This window comes from Patella vulgata, chromosome 6 (genome assembly GCF_932274485.2).
Source record: "Patella vulgata chromosome 6, xgPatVulg1.2, whole genome shotgun sequence".
In the NCBI taxonomy this organism is placed as follows: domain Eukaryota; kingdom Metazoa; phylum Mollusca; class Gastropoda; family Patellidae; genus Patella; species Patella vulgata.
The window spans coordinates 33,415,321-33,440,906 of NC_065884.2; the positions used below are offsets into that span (position 1 = coordinate 33,415,321).

The 25,586-nt window shown below is 36.3% G+C and overlaps 1 protein-coding gene across 2 annotated transcripts in view; it reads left to right on the top strand.

Annotated features, from left to right (window-relative positions):
* LOC126825420 (phosphatidylinositol 4-phosphate 3-kinase C2 domain-containing subunit alpha) overlaps positions 1–25,586 on the top strand; it is a 684,289-nt gene that overhangs the window by 135,287 nt on the left and 523,416 nt on the right. For both annotated transcript variants that reach the window (XR_008788423.1, XM_056101571.1), the window contains exon 5: positions 24,813–24,936. The gene's annotated coding sequence lies outside the window, so the exon portion shown is untranslated. The remainder of the gene's footprint in view (positions 1–24,812; positions 24,937–25,586) is intronic.

Sequence of the window (25,586 nt, forward strand, 5' to 3'; positions counted from 1 at the left end):
ACATCTAGAGTTATGGCCCTTGTTTAACTTTGTTGAATCTTGAGAACTCTTGAACAACAAAAGTTATCACCTAATCTGAATGAAATTCATATGCATCATTTGAATTAGTAAAATGAAGAAGCCTATTGAATGTCAGCAATTTCCGTCAATTACTTTTAGAGTTATGGCCCTTGTTTTCCTTTGTTGAACCTTGAGAACGTTCGAACGACAAAAGTTATCATCCGATCTGTATGAAATTTATATGCATTATTTGAATTAGTAAAACGAAAAAGTCTGTCGAATTTCAACAATTTCTGTATATTACTTCCAGAGTTACGGCCCTTGTTTTAGTTTTTAGAACCCTCAAATGACGAAAATTATAATGTCATCTGTATGATATTGTCTATTAAATTCCCCTAATCACCTACAAAAGAATAATTATGTGACAACCCTTGTCGACTGCAGGACAATTTAGCTGCTGTGGGCGTATGTTTTGTTGCCTGGCAACCTATCTTATATCCTTGTTCCTGGTGTAAATAAATTTTATATTCACAAAACTGATATTCCGTTATCACTAATAGTGTTACATTAACACTATGCAAAGATTTCGTTCCACATGGTCTTGGAAACTTTTATTCTTGTTAACCAACATAATATCCAACAAGAAGGTGTTAAGTTGTACTGAAATTTTGGATACCAGCTATAAGGCTTTTTTATCGACTTGCCAAATCGATTTAAATTTAGTGGAGATGTCATGTGACAGTATAGTCGATTTCAAAGTACTTTGGCGAGTCATGTGACAGTATAGTCGATTTCAAAGTACTTTGGCGAGTTCGTTAAATGCTGGGGATCACGTGGCTAGCTTGGAGGTCGGGTGTTCGATCCCTGCATTGGCCGAGAAAGTTCATCCAGGTTTTCCGGCGTGGTTCTCCCTTGTCAGTGATGCAGGACGGAGGGGCTGACAAGGAAAGCTGTCTAGTCGTTTGGATGGGACGAAAAACCGAGGTCCCGTGTACACATTGGCGTGCACGTAAAAGATCCCTTGGCAGTTGTAATTCGATATAAGAGTAGGCCGTAGTGCCGCTGTCCGGGCAAAATTTCCCTCATAGCACACTGTATGGCGTATGCCCGTCTTCATTAGCCCAGGTTAGGAGCAGAACAGTAGGACGTTAAACTCCATTTCATTTCATTTCATTTCATTTCGTTAAATGCGACGATTAGCTGTAAACAATTGTTTTGGCTGGACACAGTTGAAAAAAACACGTAATCACCAGATCAAATCGCACCCTGAAGTGATTTTGCGTTTTGATGTAATCGCTTCGGAAATCGGTGTTGATAAATTCGTTGATTAGGGTAACCAATTTGAATTAAATGGACTTAAAGATGAAAATCTGATTGAATGCAAATCACTTTGGCTAATCAGTGTTTGATAAAAACGCCTAAAATGTTCCAGTGGCATAATGCACTGTGACTTTGCATGCGCTTGGACATACGCCGAATTCAAACACTTCCTATCGCCACTATTATGCGAACAATTACTGTCTGAACCGTGGTAAATTATAAATGGATTTCGTCAATTGTGAACAAGCTACTGAATAATTGTTATTAAAAAACTTGCCTATGTGTTTGAAATCACCTCCCGTTGAATAAAAGTTCATCACAACATTGTACATATAACGTGATGAGCTAACCCATCTTAATATGTTGAAGGGGGCAATGGTTGACAAATTTGACAGCCACGTGTGTTGCAATTACAATAACGCGCGACCTTTCCGATCTTTTGAGTTTGGGCTACAAAAATGGCATCTGAAGACAATAAAATTAATTTGGAAACATTTGATTGTCAGTCTACTCAATTTTATTCACAATGAATATATCACCGATTACACGAAAACTCATAAATATTGCTTTTCACATCATCATCCCCCCCATAATTGAAAATACCCTGTATATTATATATATTTTATATTATATTAGGCCCTACATCCCTGTCAATTATATGCAACTCTGTGACTAACATTTATTAATAAATACACTTTATTTCATAATTTTAATTGATCATATTTTATATTGATAATCCCAATGCTCTGTGGTTATTAGTCCATTTTCAAGGTTTTATGATTACCACAAAAAAACTATGAAAAAAAGCCACCGCTTCTCAAGGTATCGCAAATTGCGTGTACGTGTATAATATTATTGGGTCTTGTGTGTTAATTGTGTGGGAAAAACTTGGGCAAGGTTCGCGCTAAATTTAAAGGAGCTAAATCGCTAACATTTGGGACCTAGAAATTGACAAAAGTGGGTCGCAACGCATATAATACTGTAATATGAATGTATATAAACTGATTTGGTGCAATGTGTCTAGCCTCGCCCCTCAAGTCTCTTTTTACAACTGGGGCTGAAGCGCATTATGGTACACGATTCGTGTACCAATGGTAAAATGTTTATTTTGTCTTAAATATTGGATATCAAAAGCCCATCTTATTCCGGTAAGATCACAACATCAATGTTGATTTAATTTGACAAATAAATCGTGTTTTCAATGTTGAAGATTTTGGATGATATTGAGTTAGAGACCTAGCTACTTTAACCATTTTCACTGCATCTGTGTAGCATATAATAGAATTCAAAACGTTGATTGGCTGAGGTATGATCGCAATCTACGAAATGCCATCAGAAAATTCCATTCTCTGTGGATTTCAAAATGGAGTTGTACTTGTGATTAATATAGGCCTATAGCAGTGATGGGATTTCAAAATTTTAGTTGTCGGACATTATCTTCCCGAAAATAAGGGGACATAACTCTTATCGTTATTTAAGCAGGCGTTTTCAAACCATAATTAAGAATCACGTGTCAACAAAATATTCAAATTCATACGTAATAAAAAAAATAGGTGTACCTCGTTATTTTTCATATTTAATTCCCGTACGGTATTCAAATTTATGTCAATAATATTCCTACAAAATTACATGACATCGTAATATAATAGAATGAAAGCCTGCCGACTACTGCCCATCCGTACCGGTTTCAAATTCCCCCAAAATTACCGTATTTTTCCGGGTCATAAGTCGATACATTTTTCAGCAAAGTACGGCATTTGTTTTAATACTCCGTTTCGATTTATATACGGATGGTAAAAAAATGACATCCTGAAATTTATTTGACCATAAACCGTAGTAAACGTCGCTCTAATACAACGACCGAGTAACACCAACTGCTAAAAAATCCCATTCAACTCTAACTCCAAGCACGCGCTATCGTCTAAAACAATTACCGTAACTACTTACGTTATTCCAATCGAAATATTCGTCAACATTTCTTAGCGTGTTTATTTATTTATTTAAAAACATAAACCCCATTCAAAATATGATCATAAATCCGACAATATGCCATCAAAAAAGAATCTTTTCTCCCAACATCAGATGTATTAGATTCGGCACGTTTACACCTCTTAATTCTACGTGACTCGCGAGATTTCTGCTTTCATTTTGCGTGTGTGTAAAATAGCTTTATTGAACTCTGGCTTCCACTGAAGAAGTTATCGGACACAATGTATATGTGTGTGTTAGTTGTATTTTACGTCCGCTTCCACCGAGGTGATATCGCAGACAAAACACAATGTATATTGATTTGGGGTGTTATATACTATTAGGATATGTGACATATATGACTAATGTCTACGGCCGACATCAAGGAGATTAAGACGTGAGACAATGGAGAAATCACGGGTTAATCACGTAGATTTAGTTTATTGGATTGGTATATAGTCCGACAAAGGAGAAGCAATGACTACTGTTCAGGACTGAATTGATGAATTGTCCGACAAAGAATTAAGTCAGCCAATCAAGGCAGATTAAGTACTTAATCAAGGCAGGTGAATGAGCGGTATATAACGATAAATACATTGATCACTTAATTTGCCGAGGCAAATGTAAAATACGTCGGCATTTACGGATTTACACCGGCTACAACAGATTGCCGAGGTTAATTGACAGGAAATATTAAAGGAATGTCTTTTTTTTTGTTCTGCACCTGTGTTCAAAAGGAATAATCTAACCTAACTCTCTAACCAAATAATTAATACAAGACGGGCGTATTTATGTTTGTAAACGCCCAAACTCATTACTCGGTCCGAGAGCAATAGCTTATTCATACACAAAATTTGAATTGTCGTAAAAGAGCCAAACACCGTTATGATAGACAAGCCGTGCTGAGACCCCCTTATACGAAATGATCTGTTCCGATAAGTGACGTTATTAGCTTCCATTTTTATACACCCACATTTTTATGTTGGCGTATATTGTCGTCGCCCCTGTCCGTTCGTCCGTCCACAATTGTTTGTGAACAGTCTACAGGTCACAATTTTTATCCGATTTCAATGAAACTTGAAATATAGGTTTATCACCCTAAGATCTTGGTTCCTTTCGATATTGGCATGTATCGGACTGTAACTTCATGGATTATGGCCCCTGATTGTACGAAAAATCACGATTTTAGCTTGTAAACACTGTAGAGGTCACAATTCTTATCTGATTTTGTTGAAACATGAAATATAAGTTTATAACCCAAAGACCTCGGTTCCTTTCGATATTCGCGCATATCGGACCGTAACTTCCTTGATTATGGCTCCTGATTGTACGAAAAATCGCGTTTTTAGCTTGTGAAACCTATAGAGGTCATAATTTTTATCCGATTTAAAAAAACGTATTATTATATCACCGTTACACCCTAAGGACAAATGAGTTCGAATTTCATGAAAATCGGCCCAAAATTGACAGACAAAATGGCCGCCATTCGTTCTCAAATAGCGTAAAAATATGGTATATCAAGGTTGTGGACCCTATAGAGGTCACAATTTTTATCCGATTTTGTTGAAACTTGAAATGTAAGTTTATAACCCAAAGATCTCGGTTCCTTTAGATATTCGCCCATATCTAACTGTAACTTTCTGAATTATGGCCCCTGATTGTACGAAAAATCATGTTTTTAGCTTGTGGACCCTTCACGTGATATAAAACCAGAGCTGAAAATTCCCAGAAAGCCTAACTACGGGTAACATTTATAATTCCAGTGAGGAAAAACGAGTAGCCTTTCCCGCCATTATTTCCAACTCTCGTGATTTAATAGCAGACTTGATTATCAAGTCTATTCTTTAATGAAGATTTCACTACCGTACTGCAGACCCAAGTCTTCGAAATCAGGCACGTGCAATATGTCATATAGGAAGATAACAAAGAGTTTATCGTTCCATAAATATAGGCTATCCCAACGTTTGACATCAGGTCAGTTTTAATAATGGTAAAAAAATGATGTGTCGTCTGCCAAACAGCACTGATAGTTTACTTTCATGTTGAAAGAGGCCACGGTCTTTCATTACACAGTTCCACACGTCATGATGAATGAAACAAAACAAATGATTATTGAAATGTTAGACATATTAATCTATGTTTTGTAAGACCTTAAAAGCCAGTTTCATTTCATTTCATTTATATGCACAATATTTTCTGTTAATTTTTGGAGAATGTGAAGGGCCATTTTAATCTTCAGATTTCTATGTGAATGGAATTTCGAGATACGTTGTCAGTACTATAAAGTAGACCTACATATACTCACCAAGATTATTACAAGTGAATATTTATTTATTACAGAAAAAATAAATATCAAGCCTGGGGTGGAATGATTTTTATACGCCCACATTGAAATGTGGTCGTATATTGTTGTCGCCCCCGTCCGTCAGTTCATCCGGCCGGCCGTCCGGCGTCCACAATTGCTAAAGTTAATATCCGATTGACTTTACATTTATACACAGTGGTTAGGGTCATGAGACGAAGAAGCCTATTGATTTTCAGCGATTTTTGATAATTACTGTCAGAGTTATGGCCTTTGATCACTTCAAAAAATCTTGTGGACGCTCTAGAGGTCAAAGTTAATATCCGATTAACTTTAAATTTATACACAGTGTTTAAGGTCATGAGATGAAGAAGCCGATTGATTTTCAACCATTTTCGATAATTACTGCCAGAGTTCTGGCCCTTGATCACTTCAAAAAATCTTGTGGACGCTCTAGAGGTCAAAGTTAATATCCGATTAACTTTAAATTTATACACAGTGTTTAAGGTCATGAGGCAAAGAAGCCTATTGATTTTCAACCATTTTCGATAATTACTGCCAGAGTTATGGCCCTTGATCACTTCAAAAAATCTTGTGGACGCTCTAGAGGCTAAAGTTAATATCTGATTGACTTTAAATTGATACACAGTGTTTAAGGTCATGAGACGAAGAAGCCTATTGAGTTTCAGCGATTTCTGATAATTTTTGCCAGAGTTATGGCCCTTGATCTCTTTGAAAATTCTTGTGGACGTTCTAGAGGCTAAAGTTAATATCCGATTGACTTTAAATTTATACACAGTGTTTAAGGTCTTGAGACGAACAAGTATATTGATTTTCAAAGAATCTTTATGATTTATGTACAGTGTTGAAGACCATGATACGAAGGAGGCCAGTGATTTTCAGCAATTTCCGATAATTTTTGCCAGAGTTATCTTGTGGACGCTGTAGAGGCTAAAGTTAATATCCGATTGACTTTAAATTTATACACAGTGTTTAAGGTCTTGAGACGAACAAGTATATTGATTTTCAAAGAATCTTTATGACTTGAACAGCTAAATTCATGATGTTAAAATTTTTGTATACTAAACGTTAGCATTAGGCAGAACTTTATAAAAACCAAACAAATTCTAATGGTTTTCTGATAATTACTTTATGAGTTACAACAAAACACATACTTATGGAAAACAGCTACTAGTGTATTTAAGGCGACGTTTCGTAGAGTATTCTCTCAACGTTATCAAGCTAATACAGTAAAACAGGTATGAGGCAAATATATATAGACAAAATACAACAACATAACCGAAACCATACATAGCAACAACATGATCAAAGGCCTACACCAACACTTATTAAGATATACAATAGCAGATAGAGAGTTAATTAACTTATAGTCCATGGCCAGTGAGGATGTCTTAACAACAAAAATGGAAACCATACCTTAAAACAATTAGATCAAAGGGTTGTGACACAATTTGGTAACAATATACAAAAGTAAGAAAAGAAACCCCTATGTTAAACGATCAATAAGCTGACTAAGTAGTTGCGATATTAACCGAATATGGGAGGTGATTATTATTATAGTTAAGACAATAAATTAAGGCAATGGAGTATATACAACAGATAAATGTTACATGATGAAGGGTAGATTAAATATAACTGTTATTTCATTGCACATATCTATTAACACTTGTAATTTTATGATAGGATAATTAGATATGCAATAGAGTTATAGATTTAATGTAAAAACAAAAACAATTTTATAACAATGAATATAGCACGATAGTAAATACAATAACTAGTCAAAAGAAAACACACAGCACACTTGTACAGTTTATAAGGAGTGGTGGAACCATGCTATTATTTAAATTAGTTGATCATACGCATTGGGCAAAAATATCCCTGTATCACGGTTAAGATCTGGGCTGTTCCTTCTGATTTGTATTGCCTCCATTATCTTCCGTGTCTTTTCTATTGGGAGATTAGATGCCAGAGTTTCGTATGACTCAATTCTGTGTCCAGGGTTGGTCTGGAGATGTTGTGCAACAGCTGAGTTAGTGATGGACGACTTGGACTTGTGCTGGCTTATTCTTTTGTCTAGGGGTTGTCTAGTTTCACCGATGTAAGTACTAAGACAAGAGCAGGCAACTTTATAGACACACTCTTTCTGGGGCGGGGGTTTATTCGGGAGGAGCTTACCATTAGCTTTCAGGATATCTTTAAGTGTTCGGCCCTTGGAGAAGGTGACCTGGATACCTATTGGGATGAGGATTCTCCTTAGGTGGTATGTGAGCGTCCCTTGAAACGGTATGGTGATTCTTATAGGTGGTTTTTCTGGTTTGGTTTTTCCCGGATCTGTAGGGGTGTCAATGGTGGTTTTAATGGTCTTTTTAACAAATTGTAGAGGGTAGTTGTTCAGGTTTGTAAGGGCTTCTTCGATGTGGTCTAATTCTTTTTGGAGATGTTCTTTGTCACAGATGTTGACAGCATGGCGGGCTAAAGTTGCTATGGTTGCTTTCTTAACACTGTGTGGGTGGTGGGAATAGAAGTTAATGTACTGGTCAGTATGTGTTGGTTTTCTATAAACACTTGTTGTGAGCCTACCTTCTGTTTTCTTAACTAGTACATCCAGGAATGGGAGGCATTGGTTTTCTTCTGTTTCTATTGTAAATTTAATTCTGCCATTTTGGTTGTTGAGGTGATGGAGCAAGGCGGTGTGGTCTTCGTTCTGACGGAGAATTACAAAGACATCATCGACTTTACGGAGCCAAATTGTGGGTTGGATGGGTGAGGTGGAAAGAGCCCTCTCTTCAAAATCGGTCATATAGATTTCACTTAGAACTGGGGATAGGGGACTGCCCATTGGTAGACCGTGAATTTGTTCGTAGTAATTGTCCCCCCAAGAGAAATAAGTGGATTCTATGCAGGATTTAGTTAAGTTGACTATATCTTCTATGGTGAGATTGGTATCCAGTGAGTTCTCCATTGAAGTGAGTCTGTATCGTAGTGCTTCTAAGGCTTTATCTCGGGGGATATTAGTAAAGAGGTCAATAACATCGTACGATAGGATAAGTGTATCTTTAGGGAGGTCTCTAAGTTTTTCGCAGAAATCTTTAGAATCTTTGATAAAGGATGCAGCTTCCTTGCCTAATGGGGAAAGAAGGTTCGACAGGTACTGTGCAGTGTTATAATATACGGAATCTCTGGAGCATACTAGCAGTCTGGCTTTAATGGGGTTCTTATGTGTTTTAATGGTGGCTCTAGCATATGGTGGTCTAGGATGGGACGGCTTAAGTTTGTAAAATAGGGAAGGTGTGAGTCTCTTCTCGTCTTTGAGCTTAACTAGTTGTGCGGTATGGCTGTCATTGAAGGTGTTAGTTGGGTATTTCCTAATCTTCCTATAGGTAGTGCGATCATTGAGAAGGTGGGAAACAGTATTTTGGTAGTCGTTCTTATCCATTATGACTGTAGATTTTCCTTTGTCAGCTGCTACTATGGTAATGTTTTTGTCTTTCTTCAAATCCTGCAGGGCAATCTTATGGGACTTCTTAAGATTGTTGGCATCTCGTTGCGTCTTGGATTTGGTGATAAGGTCAGCTATCTGGTGTCGGATAAAATCAATCTTGCCACCGGGGGCTAGTTGTCTCAGACCTCTCTCAATATTGGCGATGAGCAGATCTTGGTTGGCTGGCTGGTTGGTTGGCGTAAACTGTAAACCTCTGGAAAGAAGTGAAATCTGGTCCTCAGTTAGGTTCTGGCTACTGAGGTTGATAACTGTTTTTGTAAGGTAATCTTCTTTGGGATTCTTGGTGGTAGGGGGGACCTGTTTGGCGATTTTAAGGTTTTCAAACTTCTTCACCTGGTTAGTTCGTGTTGTCTCTCTAAGGTGGTCTAGTGACTTCAGCTGTTTGGACCTGAGTTGTGTGTAGTCTTCTTCGGACACCAGATCCCTAAGTTGAGACAGTTTTTGTTCATATTGGTTGTGAAGCCGATGTTTGGTGTTTCTGTGGTACTGTATCCGTTCTCTAATGAGGCTTTGACTGGCTCGTTCGATTATTCTGCTAGCTGCTGCTGACTGGACCGGGGGCTTGAGACGCAGACCTTTGGGGATGATGTTGCTGTCTCTGCATCGCATCAGAAAAGTAAGATTGCACTTGGACTTAACATATTTACCTCCTAATCTATTATAAATGTTTCATTTCATTGGGCGTATGTTTTGTTGCCTGGCAACCTATCTTTTTTTTCTTTCTATACAGGAAGTATAAACATTAAATCTGTCAAAAGTTAAAATTGTAATGTGAACAGTTAATCAATATTGAATACATATTTTAACTTTTAAACCTGTCCCAAATGGCTGTAGAAGACACCTACGGAACTTAGAAGTTCAAGGAATTTGGGGTAGGGTAGTGTACGTGTATTTTGTTAATATTTATTGCCGAATTTTAAACACTGGTCTGCAGAAACCTGAATTATACTCTTTCTTCAAATTGCGATAACTCGACTGGAGCAGGGTTTGCGATAAAAATGGAAATCGTTTTATTTGCAGCTTGACCGGTTCTAACATAAAAAATAAAATCGTTGTCACTAACCTTCAACAGCATGAACATTTGTGTCGAAAGTTACGAAATTTGTCACTTTTCGTGTCGAATTTCAGTTTCTTAAGTGTTGGGATTTCGCCCGTATATTCCAGACATGTCTTGCGCTATTTTCCAAATTTCCGGCCAGGAATATGCCCAATCCGACATCAAGATATGATGAATAATATTCAGAATTTCAAAATTAATATAGTAACCTGAGTGTATAACTACCACTCATCCAGATAATTGTTGATAATAGGCTGGATTGATTAGGTAATTAAGTGATCAGCATATTTATCGTATTATATCGTCTATACACCTACATTGTTTACCTGCTTAATCTGTCTTGCTTGACTGACTTATTACTTTGTCGGGAAATTCGTCAATCTAATCTTGAACAGAAGTCATTGCTTCTTTTTTCTCGGACTTTTCATCAATCCAATAAGCGTGAGTATCAACCTTATCTACGTGATTACCTCGGTGGTTTCTCCACTGCCGGAAAATTTAATCTCACTGATATCAACCAACAGCACGTAGAAACTAGTCCTTGATGTCACATATTATCCTAATAGTGGCACTATTGCACTTTCGTACATCTACCAGTTCCCGTGGTCGTAGGTACTTGAAATTTTCAGAGGATGTTAAGGGGGGCTAGCAATGACCACACACCAAATTTCAGCCGAATCGATCAATAACGTTTTATTTTACCGACCTTTTAATTTCTAACGAGAGAGAACTTCATCCGTTTGACGCCATTTACTTTGTTTACTATTTAGACTCGAATAACAAGACACTAAGACAGAAACTGACACACTGCACTAGCTGCCTAACACTGCAGTTCATAAAAATTAATATAATTTTCGTATACTTTAATTTTTGCGCGAAGCCACCATTTTCTATTAAATAATATTTGGTGTTGATCAGTGGATTGGCCTTTAGGTGTGACTATTGCCGTGACCTTGATTTTGACCTTGAGTCCCAACTTCCCATCCATATTGGGGCCTTTGCGTTTATGCTTGCCGTGGCCTTATTTCTTAATGTATTATCAGAAATTAATGTTCGAGGTGAAAGCAGAGACGACGTCCTTCAGAAAAGATAATTGGGTCAAAGTCGTAGGTCAAGGTCATCTTACAGAAAACTAAACTCAAACTTTTCAAAGTCATTTTTGGGACATTACGACCTTGACCCCGTAACCATTTTCGAAGGCTATCACCTTGGCTTGAACCATCGACGTTTACTTTGGTCCTGTCGCAAACTGTTCGGTCAGAAAAGGGTCAAACGCAAGGGGCCCGTGTCCGAAAGGAAGTCAATGGGCTTGGTCAATGTGAAAGGTCGTGGTGACCTCCACTAGTCACCTTTAACCATCCGTAACCTTGACTTTGACCATGAGTCCAAACTTTCCATCCATCTCGGGCCCTTTGCGTGTATGCTTGCCGTGGCCTTATTTCTAACTGTATTATCAAAGTTAATGTTCGAGGTGAAAGCAGAGACGATGTCGTCCAGAAAAGATAATTGGGTTAAAGTCGTAGGTCAAGGTCATCTTACAGAAAACTAAACTCAAACTTTTCAAAGTCATTTTTGGGACATTTGACCTTGACTTACGACCTTGACACCGTAACCATTTTCGAAGGCTATCACCTTGGCGTGAACCATCGACGTTTACTTTGGTCCTGTCGCAAACTGTTCGGTCAGAAAAGGGTCAAACGCAAAGGGCCCATGTCCGAAAGGAAGTCAATGGCCGTGGTCAATGTGAAAGGTCGTGGTGACCTCCACTAGTCACCTTTAACCATCCGTGATTTTGACGTTGACCTTGAGTCCAAACTTCCCATCCATCTCGGGCCCTTTGCGTGTATGCTTTCCGTGGCCTTATATCTAACTGTATTATCAAAGTTAATGTTCGAGGTGAAAGCAGAGACGATGTCCTCCAGAAAAGATAAGTGGGTCAAAATCGTAGGTCAAGGTCATCTTACAGAAAACTAAACTCAAACTTTTCAAAGTCATTTTTGGGACATTTGACCTTGACTTACGACCTTGACCCCATAACCATTTTCGAAGGCTATCGCCTTGGCTTGAACCATCGATGTTTACTTTGGTCCTGTCGCAAACTGCGTTTGACCGTTTTCTAAACGAGCAGTGTGTGTCAGGACCAAAATAAACGTCGATAGTTCAAGTCAAGGTGATAGCCTTCGAAAATGGTTACGGGGTCAAGGTCGTAAGTCAAGGTCAAATGTCCCAAAAATGACTTTGAAAAGTTTGAGTTTAGTTTTCTGTAAGATGACCTTGACCTACGACTTTGACCCAATTATCTTTTCTGAAGGACGTTGTCTCTGCTTTCACCTCGAACATTAACTTTGATAATACAGTAAGAAATAAGGCCACGGCAAGCATAAACGCAAAGGCCCCGATATGGATGAGAAGATTAGACTCAAGGTCAAAATCAAGGTCACTGCAATATTCACACCTAACGGCCAATCCACTGATCAACACCAAATAGTATTTTATAAAAAATGGTGGCTTCGCGCAAAAATTAAGTATACGAAAATTATATTAATTTTTATGAACTGCAGTGTTAGACAGCTAGTGCAGTGTGTCGGTTTCCGTCTTAGTGTCTTGTTATTAAATAGTAAACAAAGCAAATGGCGTCAAACGGATGAAGTTCTCTTTCGTTAGAAATTAAAAGGTCGGTAAAATAAAAAAGTTATTGATCGATTCAGCTGAAATTTGGTGTGTGGTCATTGCTAGCCCCCCTTAACATCCTCTGAAAATTTCAAGTGCCTACGACCACGGGAACTGGTAGAGGTACGAAAGTGCAATAGCGCCCCTAATAGTATATATAACACCCCAAATCAATGGACAGGGATGTGCCTACTATTACAATTACCGGGCGGCACCGCCCAGCACCAATATCGTCCGCCCGGCAAAAATATCTTGAAGCAGATTTCCGCCCACCTCCATTTTCTTGTAAATAAAGATAAATCTAAATTGGTAAAAGTGTTTTTGTTTGTTGCTTTTAACCTTGTAAATGGAATAAATTATTTTGACTCGTGTCAAACTGACCTCGTATCATAAGACATCTAATACGTTTTCGACGAAATAATATTTTACTTTCGATTTCTTATTTGACGCGCAGAGTTATCTGATATTTAGACTCTTTTAACTGGTCACATCAGTGCGACGTAACTATCACGACTGGTTAAACTAGCCTACTGCACCGTCATTGTTTAAAATTAGCACTAGGGCTTTACGCAGGCTACTAGCGCAGTACATATGGATTTATAAATATCGTAATATGAATCCGTCTTATTTCTTCGAAATCAGGAGGCCCACAATTTCTTGTAAGTCCGCGACACGTATATTCGTGCACTATAAATTGTAATATCCGTATCCACGTAAATTCCACCAAATAAATATAGGCATCATGCCTTCATGGTACCAAACTAAAACTTGCGTTTTAAATGAATACTTCGCTGTTGAGGTGTTGAATTCCGGTTATAAAATATCTGTAATACGGTTATAATTTGATTATCAAAAGACGATTTCACACATGTGCGTGTATGACATTATATTACATGAACCTCGTGCGGCGGACATGTAACGCCCCCCCCCCCCTCCTGAAATTCCTTTCTCACGTCACGTCTATTAATTGCGCTAAAAATTATAATATATGACATATTTCCCCGACCTAATTATTTGATTTGGTCATATTTTCCAGTAAATTATTCACAGCCGTTATTTCTGGAAATTGTTTTAAACTTTTTAAATGATTAAATAAACCAGACGAGCCGTGTGCACTCCATTCCAGCCACGTGACGTTACGGTAGAATTAGGTCAGATGACTTGGAGGACACGTGTTTTTTTATTTAGATATAAATACTTCATAATGTTATGATAGAATTAAGTCAAATGACTTGGGGGACACACGTTTTATTTATTTAGATATAAATACTTCATAATGCTATAAACTAGTGACAGACAGATGAAAACGTGCAAAGACGGTGTGAAATTCATTGTTATAAAATTGGCTGCTAGTGCTACTTGACTGCCAACTAGCTGAGTAACCGCACGACAATGGACCGTATACGTTCCATGGTACCACTACGACTGAACGAATGCCGACTTGTGTTTTCGATAGAAAAATGCAGTCACAAGAACTCAGGAAAGAAACAAAACAATAAATTCCTATTTTAGAATATGCCCTGGATTACGCAGGTATACAAGAGCAGTTTTAGTGTCAACATCGGCAAATTCCGTTGTCATATTCTTAAATAAATTACCACAGCTTAAGATGCCCTAGTTCTTATTTGTGTTCTACGGCAATTTCGCTAAATACTATAACGCCGTTGTGAATTTTGACAGCTGGGAGTCACTCATGAAATTGCGCATTTTCGATCGGAAAAAAACGGTAATTTTCTGCCGAAGATTACCGCCCGGCATGAAGATTTTTCTGGGCACATCCCTGAATGGACAGTCATTATACATTTCAAAACCTCTGTCTATTGTTAGCTATTAAACCTTTAACTTATTTTCCATAATGGAACTACTTCTTTTAAGACGCCATATATAAATTCCCATCTACAGTAGCACTTTCCCGCGATCTCGATTATCACACGAAAGTCGCTTACTATGTAAGGCAGTGCTTACTACGAACCTACTCTATGTGTTATATGTTAACGGTCACGTACGCCATACGCCAAAGATATGTATGCCTTTTACAAGTGATTTAACTATCAATGTGATTTTAAATACCATTTTACGAAAATGATTTAACATCACCACAAATAATTCTTATTTCGGACCTCTTTCTTCATTTGCTGACGTACAAACGAAGACTCGTAATTTGGGGGGAATATTACTGCCGTGAATTTGATTGAAACGGGCACGGGTCAGCAAATTTCATTCTATCGTATTATGAAAACACATAATTTTGTAGGAATATTACTGACATAAATTTGAATACCATACGGGAATTAAATATGAATAAGCAGTTGCCATGCAAGATACACCCACATTTTGCAAGAGATTGACAGAGAACAAGCTAAATAAAAAGCGATTTTTTGTACAATCAGGGACCATCATCCAGTATGTTACAGTCTGACATGCGACAATATCAAAAGGAACCAAGATCTTTGAGATATAAAAGTATATAATATATTATAGCACGGCCCATTTTTTGCTGAAAACCAAATAAAACCTACTAAATAAACTTTATTTCAGAGAAAACCAATTCAAAAAGGAATTGGATCATATATTAAGTTTAATTTCTATAAAGCATGGGGATATCATAAGTAAGTTAATTTGATGTTTTTGTAGCATATACTATATTAGATGAGATCGAAAGAGCGTTTTAGATTAGAGGTTACAGAACCACACGTAAGGTGGAATATATAAGTCGAACAGAACTGTTCTTCAGACTGAAAGGTGATGCCAATCATTAAATTTGACAGAGTTAATGCTGTCAAGACTTTCTAGGGAGAAATAGCTATGACTGAAAGGCGACACTAATCATTAAATTTTACTGAGTTGGTGCTGTCAGACTTTCTAGTCCAAAATAGCTCTTTGGAATTAATGTATTGGTTAGAAATTTGGGCATTTACCTGTGACAATAATTTTAGCGATATTTAAGGATATAGAATAGTTGATGCATCATGCAATGGTCTGTATGTGTAAAAATGAAGCATATAGTTTCAACTTGGAAGAAATATTAGAAAATGGCTAACAAACAATCAGCATTGTTGACTATAAAACATTCTTGGTTATTTTCTGCTTGAATGTGGACGTATATTGTCGTCGCCCCTGTCCGTCCGTCCGTCCGTCCACAATTGATTGTGAACAGTCTACAGGTTACAATTTTTATCCGATTTCAATGAAACTTGAAATATAGGTTTATCACCCTAAGATCTCAGTTCCTTTTGATATTTGCATGTATCGGACTGTAATTTCATGGATTATGGCCCCTGATTGTACAAAAAATCATGTTTTTAGCTTGTGAACACTGTAGAGGTCACAATTTTTATCCGATTTAGTTTAAACTTGAAATGTATGATTATAACCCAAAGATCTCGGTTCCTTTCGATATTCGCGCATATCGGAAATTAACTTCCTGAATTATGGCCCCTGATTTTCCGAAAAATCGCACTTTTAGCTTGTGGACCCTATAGAGGTCATAATTTTTATCCGATTTAAAAAAACGTATTATTGTATCACCATTAAACCCTAAGGATGGCTGAGTTTGAATTTCATGAAAATCGGCCCAAAACTGACAGACAAAATGGCCGCCCCTCGTTCTCAAATAGTGTAAAAATATGGTATATCAAGGTTGTGAACCCAATAGAGGTCACAATTTTTATTGTACGAAAAATATGGTATATCAAGGTTGTGAACCCAATAGAGGTCACAATTTTTATTGTACGAAAAATTGCGATTTTAGCTTGTGGACCCAATAGAGGTCATAAGTTTTATCTGATTGAGAAAAACTTATTATTAGATCACCATTAGACCCTAAGGATCACTGAGTTCGAATTTCGTGAAAATAGACCCAAAACTGACAGACAAAATGGCCGCCGTTCGTTCTCAAATAGCGTAAAAATATGGTATATCAAGGTTGTGGACCCTATAGAGGTCACAATTTTTATCCGATTTTGTTGAAACTCGAAATGTAAGTTTATAACCCAAAGATCTCGGTTCCTTTCGATATTCGTGCATATTGGACCGTAACTTCCTGAATTATGGCCCTGCATGGTACGAAAAATCGCGTTTTTAGCTTGTGGACCCTATAGAGGTCATAATTTTTATACGATTTAAAAAAACGTATTATTATATCACCGTTACACCCTAAGGATGGCTGAGTTCGAATTTCGTGAAAATCGGCCCAAAATTGACAGACAAAATGGCCACCCTTCGTTCTCAAATAGTGTAAAAATATGGTATATCAAGGTTGTGGACCCTATAGAGGTCACAATTTTTATCTGATTTTGATGAAACTTGAAATGTAAGTTTATAACCCAAAGATCTCGGTTCCTTTCGATATTCGCGCATATCGGACAGTAACTTCCTGAATTATGGCCCCTGATTGTACGAAAAATCACTTTCTTTTTAGCTTGTTCTCTATCCATCTCTCGAAAATATGGGCGTATCCTGTCTGGCAGCCGCTGGTAAGTTTTATTGCCCAATCAAGACCGTTACGTAATATCTAGGCCAGTGATCAACGAACTGTACTGTGCTTATAACCTGATAATACTTGTCCCATTTTGTTAATCGAAATTAACACTAACATTGTATTAAAAGATGACAGTATGTTATTAGAAAATGTACATCATATATTCATTATTTCATGAATTGCAAAAAGAAAAACACAAGCATTTTAACAAACTATTTAGTTGTATGCAGCCCTAACCCCCTCAATGTCGACAGACTTCGATATCATATTTTGCCGCTAAAACATCGATATGTAAATACAGAATTTGTGCTCCCGATTCACAAATGGAGAAGTAACAGAATATGTAAATTTTGTAACTGTGATGAAATTGAAGACAAGTTTCATGCTCTGTTAGTTTGTCCATCTTATAAGTATATCAGAGAAAAGTATATCAAAAAATACTATGGGTTAAAACCATTAATGTATAAATTGGCATTGCTATTAAAAAGTACTAGAGTTCAACATTGAATAGATGCCAGTATTCACATACACACTCAACTTTCAACGCAAAATAATTCAAAAACGCAGATAGAAGGTGCTGATTTTAAAATATGGCGCCAGGGCTTAAATCCCAAACTGTCAATCAACATTCCATTATTTAGACTTCAAAAGAAAAGGGACCCAGTACAAAACAAGACAGAATATTTTGTTCACAAGTGGAATAATATTTTAAAGATTTGTACCTCAAATTGATTAGTTTCTTTTCCTAAATGTGGTTGAAATAAGTTGAAAGAAATCGAAAAAAAGGTGAAACATTAAACGATTTGATCAAATACAACAGCTGTGCTAAATTTATAAAAATGGTTGCCGAACGAGAATTAGCAACGATGATTTAATAACAAAAAGCGAATTGGATGCATTGATAATTACAGGAATATGAAACATTTAAAATATACCACAGTCTGTTAAAATATTAAGAAGAAAAAAAATGTGTCACGATGCAAATCCATAAAATAGAAATTTCCGTATTGATAATACAACACAGCCTGTCCAATTAGTGGTAATTCACACACAGAATTACCCCCTGATATAAAGGTGTATACGGTCCATGATGTAACAGATCAAAGAAAGGCGTATGCCCATCTTCACACGTAGGCTCAAATAACCCAACCAGAAAGCATACAGTTCCACCTTACAATGAGTTCAATTTATTTAAGGTTTATTATATAATGAATAATACATTTTGGAATTCTTAGTATATTAAATTGTTTTTAACAACCACCAATCAATTATCGTCAATAATCACAAATCACAACTCACTCAGCAGAATGGGTTCAATAATCAACACCAGATTAAATATTTTTCAATTTTTTTTTAAACTGCTTTAACTCTTAACTGACCCACGGCGACTTTTCTCGACGCCTATAACGTTACCGTTAAGTACCCACGTCGACTTTTGTCAACAAAATCAGTTAGCCGAATGCAACGTTTCTAGCGTAATGAGAGTTACTTCCCTTATGGACAGACGACTTTTTCTCGTTTGTTTACTTCCTGTTTAACATTTTGACAGTGAAAAATCTTACTATTTCTTTTTGAAAAACTATAATAAAAAAGTGATATGTCTAGGCCTATAGGGCAACGTTTTCCTAACGACGGATTACCATCCTTATTGAATGACAGTGATTCAGATTTTATCGGTGGTGTAGAATTTTATAGTTTTGTGTTAGAACGTGATAGGCCAGTTGGCCTACTCAGGCTACTGATAAGTTATAGAACTACAAGTAGGCTTAATCAACAAATTACTTAAATAAGCTTTAAAAGAGATTCATGATGAATAATTTTTAGTTCATAACCGCCGAACAAAAAAAGTAGAACTTATATACATGAATTTTGCATGAAATGTCTAAATTAATTTTTGGTATAAGCTTATATATAATTCATATTTATGAAAATAACATTAAATTTAGATTATTCCATCCATTTACATGTAGGGCCTATCTACAGTTGTTTTTTAATAATATGACTTTAAAATGTATGTATATTTTAACACTATTGACGATTATGACGTGGGTTTTTATGACTTTATGACGTCAAACCTCTGGGTCATTTAAGAGTTAACAATCACCAATCAATTGTCGTTAATAATCACAACTCACTGAGCAGGTTTGATAATTAAGACCAGATTAAAAAAAACAAAAAACAAAAGGCAGGTAATCGTTTATTATTTCATTTTATTTCAACAACATATATGTTTCTTTCAACTTATTTCAACAACATATAGTAAAAGGTGCGAATCAATTGAGATGTAAATCATGTGTGTATTCTAATTCTCGTTTGGCAGCCATTTTTATAAATTTAGCGCAGCCATTGGATTTGATTAAATTGTTTAATTATGTATCACCTTTATTTCAATTTCTTTCAACTTACATCAACCACATTTAGGAACTAATCAATTTGAGGTACAAATCTCGTGCATATTCTAATTCTGGTTCGGTATATTCAATTTCTTTCAACTGATTTCAACAATATAGGAAAAGGTATGAATCAATTTGAGATACGAAGTGAAGTACGAAAACTGCTCATGTGAGGTACGAATGAACCAAGTACGAAAAAACCTGCACCCTTCTGTGTGTGAGTTAGTTGTATTTGACGTCCGCTTCACAACTAACTCATCATGAATATATGATGTACATTTTCTAATAACATACTGTCACCTTTTAATACAATGTTAGTGTTAATTTTGATTAACAAAATGGAACAAGTATTATCAGTATCACTCAGTAAAATTTAATGATTAGCGTCGCCTTTCAGTCGTAGCTATTTCTGCCTAGAAAGTCTTGACAGCACGAACTCTGTAAAATTTAATGACTGGCATCACCTTTCAGTCTGAAGAACAGTTCCGTTCGACTTATACATTCCACCTTACTTGTGGTTCTGTAACCTCTAATCTAAAACACTCTTTCGATCTCATCTAATATAGTACATGCCACAAAAACATCAAATTAACTTACTTATGATATCCCCATGCTTTATAAAAATTAAACTTAATATATGATTCAATTCCTTTTTGAATTGGTTTTCTCTGAAATAAAGTTTATTTGGTAGGTTTTATTTGGTTTTCAGCAAAAAATGGGCCGTGCTATAATATTAAAAAGAAATAAAGAGATCGAATTATTAGTTTATTTTCACGTTTTGTCTTACACAATAGACATATTGTTAGCTTCTGACACATGTGTATTAATTCTACAAGCGTTCTGTGTTTATTGCCCCAGATAATCGCACTACCCTTCAACCCAAAATGCTTTCTATAGATATGATGGGTGCAATACCCGTGCTGCCAGTCTTAATTGCGAAGACATAGTCTTTAAACAAAAGGATTTAATCAGGGCAGGGAGTCGACATGTACACATGTAAATCAGATGTGTGAGTTTATCATTCGTGGATGTGTTATGTCAGTGTGGGAAATACTGTTTTAAATGGATATATAGATACACGTTTTATGATTGTGGACGACGTTATGTGCATCTCGAGAAAGCTTTGCTTCGGGACCGTCCCGTCGCCATTAAACATCCAGCATTTGTTTTGCCATAGTGATCTTGAAAAATAATCCCCTGACAATGACAGGCATACAGATACCTACCGTAGTATGAAAGCTGAAAACTAGTTAACCGTATCGCAACAGGTCAGTACGAAAACTAACACTAAATACAGTATTTAAACACTGTTCAGCGAATCTAACATTGTGCGGTAAGATAGGCATTTGGGTGCAAAACTGAACGATGGCTCAGAACTAAACGCATCGTAATATATGAACATCGCACATGAAATTGGATGTTTGACAACAAAATTGAACACCTTGTGTAATTGGACACTTTGACTAATTTTAATCACGGCTCGGGGAAATTGAACGGTCCAACTAATTATTGAACAGTCGTGATAATTAAGCGGGACGCTTATAATTAAACACGTGTCGACAAACTAAACACTAGAAAATCCAAGTAGAGGATGATAAAACCCCCACACTCGATAATAAAGGAGGGCGGAAGATTCCCTAGAACAGTGCAGGCAAGTCTGGATCTCAGTGATGCATCTCAGGAACCAATCCGTGAAAAATATCAAAAAAGAGAATCCCCAGCAACAGACTTCACAACACTGTGTAGATGGTTTTTAAAAATTATATTCCAAGTCCAGTACATGTTTCGGGCTAACAGCCCTTCATCAGCCAGAGTTGAAAATGATATAACAAAAAAAATCCAAGCTATTTATACTAATCTTGGCGCATGCGCCTTACTCTAATTAAAAATAATCCCTGGACTGGGATTAAAAAAGTGAATGTTTTCTAAAAATAGATTAAACGAAAAAAAACCTATACTGGGATTTAAAATTAGAAAAAGTTGATGTTATAAAAATCCTTGTACTAGGATTTTATAAAAATATTGGTTTAAATATTGTTATATTCTTCCATTAGTTGCTTCCAAGCATCATCGAACTGGTCTTGGGTTGTATTCAATCTGTATTCATCAATACTTGGTATAACTTCTAGATCGTATTGTAAGAGATCAAACTGGTCTTTTAAAGTTTTTGATTTCTCAGGTACATCAATTTCTCTAATGGAGGGATTTCTTCTGCGGGCCTCAAATGTAGTTGGTGCAGTTGGTATACAGCTTGGCGGCATCTCAAAATCAGCAATGTTTTTCTTCTGTAGAATTTTCTTTTTAGGTTTCTTATCTTCTTTTTTCTTACTTAGTTTTTTTCAGTTGTTTGTATTCTTCTTATTCTTCTATGCTGTCAAGTTTATGGAATTTTAATCTATGCTTGTACAGGTTATGTCTTCTAGTGTAGCTGGTTTGACAGATTGTGCACTTAACCATGGCGTCCATTTTGAATTTCAGCAAGGAATTATTTGAAAAAATGATTAAGCTTGTTCGTTGAGTCCCCCAGGACACGTTGTCACTAGCAACGTTATGAAACTTTCCTCATGACGTAATCGTTTGTTTAAATTACGCGAAGTTTTTGCAAGAATTTTAATGCTTAAAGTATGTTTATCCATGTTGAAATGAATGCTTACCGGCGTGTCTTTGAAATTTCATATATCACATAGATGGTTGTAAAATCTATGTTTGCAGGTATCGGAAGTTTGGCCAATATATTGAATCCCACAAAAATTGCAGGAAATGGCATGAATTATAAAAGGGGTGTCGCATGTGAGGTGGCTTTTAATATAATATTTCTTTTGATTTACATGAGATTGAATAAATGAAGTAGCAGTGAGGTGTCAGCAAACGGAACAGTTATTGCTGCATTTATAACAGCCTCTAGGTTGGGGTATCAAGATAGAAATGTCGGATCGTATTAATAAATCTTTGAGATTTTTGTTCCGTCTATAACAAATTTTAAGCGGAGTATTCAAGATAAAGTTGGTTACGAAATTGATGAATATATACGGGCGATATTGTAAACAAATTAGGAAAATAGTGTACTTGCGATGAATGAATTATCTTGTTATTGTTATATTTTATGAATGTATAAATAAATAAATGATGATAATTGATTCTTTTATTTATAAGGTGGGTGGGTATAAATGTCGATGTGAGATTGGATTTTTGTGTGACTGTCCTTGACCCAATTAAAGCCGATCGACATTCCAATAGCATGTAGTTTTTTACTTCTTATTATGTGCTAAAAATAGCACCACTTTCTACGTGAGAAAAATGACCGGTTAGGAAAATTTTGAAGTGGAAGCCCGCCAAGGTCTATTGAATTTCAGCAATTTCCGTCAATGATTTCTAGAGTTATGGCCCTTGTTTTACTTTTTGAACCTTGTGAACGTTCAAATGACAAAAGTTATCATCCAATCTGTATGAAATTTATATGCATTGTTTGAATTAGTAAAACGAAAAAGCCTGTCAAATTTCAAAATTTTCTGTAAATTACTTCCAGAGTTAAGGCCCTTGTTTCAGTTTGTAGAACCTTGTGAACCCTCAAATGACAAAAATTATAATCTGATCTGTAAATGCCCCCAGTTACCTACAAAAGAATAATATGCGTCAACTCTTGTCGACCACTCAGACGATTTAGTTGCTGTGGGGGTATGTTTCATTGCCTGGCAACCTATCTTTAGTCCTGTTTCATTTGGGGTCTTTTTTGGGAGGTGTTCTTCTGTTTGAAAATGTTTTGAAGACAACCACCTGTAAAAGATAAATGGACATTACTACATATCAACATGATTATTAGGAGCCACGGCGGCTAAATGAGTAAGATGCAGGCTTGCTAGCCTGCAGGTCTCGAATTGGACCCCAGTACTGGCCAAGAAAGTTTATCAGGATTTTCCGATGTGGGTTCTCCTTGTCAGTGGTGCAAGATGGGGGGCCTGGCTGACAGCTATCTAGTCGTTTGGCTGGGACGAAAAACGTGGCGTTCACGTAAAAGATCCCTTGGCGGATGCAATTCGATATAGAAGAAGGCCATAGCGCAAAATGTCCCTCATAGCACACTGCAATGGCATATGCCCGTCTTCATTAGCCCCACTTAGCCCACATTAGGACGTTAAACCCCATTTCATTTCATTTCACATTATTAGCCCCTGCTGTTTGATCATTAGTCTTGTTAAATGACATCAGGGTTTTAAACAAGTTTTCATTTGCACAGACAAAACATTGTTACTTATTTTCTGTGTCTCTATTCGCCTTTTATTTCCAAAATGTCGTAACTTTACATTCAGCAATAAATGACAAATTAAAACATTTAGTACAGTTAAAACATCATCAAAATGGATTTTCATCAATGTATTATAGACTCGGAATACATTTTCACGATTGGGAAAAATATTTTAATTTTTATAAAGTCAACTGTTGGTGATTTTTGCCGATCGAGCCGAACAAGTAGAATTTGATAATTATACTTGCAATATTCTGCTATGCACTGGTTAATTGGGCATAATAGTAATAAATTTTGTAATGTAAGTCGTAACATTATGTATAAATTGTTAAATTACTGAAAATGCTCTTCTATTTTTTATAATCATATCTACATTGTAAAGCACAACAGAGCCGTCAGACTGACTGAATGTTCAGCGCTAAAGAAAACGATTATTATTATTATACAAAATTTGGAACTCTGTTTAAAACCAATTGATATTGTTACGCAGTTCAGTATTGGTTGTTAATTGGACTATTGACCAGTCATAAATTGGGACAGAAATTTACGCTGAGTATAGCAGTGATTGAGTGGGATTAGGTCTAATTAAACGAAACACTGCGATAAGTATCAGATTTACTTGGAGACAAACGTTTTGTGCAAGTGTTTGGTGAACTCATTGAAAACCACTATAAATGTTTACAGATATAAAAGTAACTCAATCCGTCTTTACAAACTTATTATTTACAACTTTCATTTTGCATGATTTCATGGCAGAATTTTGCTCCTTTCAAATGTCTGATGTCATATGGATCCTTGAGATTTGAGAATATTAATGATATATATTTATGTTAATATTATTATTGCTATATTTTAGCTGATATATTAGTGGAACATGTTATAAGTCAAGTATTATGTAATGAATCACCTAGTCGAGGAAGAGAATTGAGAGCAGATGATTTCATTCTGAAAGTATATGACAGAGCTCTCTATCTAAAGAGGTAAACTTATATTATTATAATCACTGATGTATCATTTCTTATTCGAAAAATGATGTGCAGATTTTAGTTTTTGGACCAGGAACTGGGCTCCAAGCGCTACTCATCTTGTGTTCTTGGGAGTCGAAAACACCCAAGGCTCTGCCAATTATGTACTATCAATATGAAACTTGGCATGTTTGTTCCTTTGACAATTGTGCATCGATTGACAGATTTTGATTTTTGTTATAATGTCACAATACCAAGATTGCTGTGATAATGTCACAATCAGTTCCTGGTCCATAGAAGGTCTGTACTTCCTAAAAAAGGAATTACTGTTGAGATTTTGAACATGCTATAAAAACATTCGCAAGCGACAGGTAGCTTCTCTTCATACCTGTTGCTTCAGTAAATAACATGTCACTCTCAATTATCAAAGACCAATCACACGACACATATCCATACATGTAGGTACACACACACACACTCTTAAATTGTTTAGGTCTTGACGTAATTGCTCCATATAAATATCGTAATATTATTTTTTCGACATCAGAATGCCTAAAAGTTCTTGATAGTGGGTAAATCTGCGACACAAAGATTCGTACAATTCTATCATCCGTATCCACGCGAATTCCGCCAAGTATCATGGTACCAAACTTGCGTACTAAATC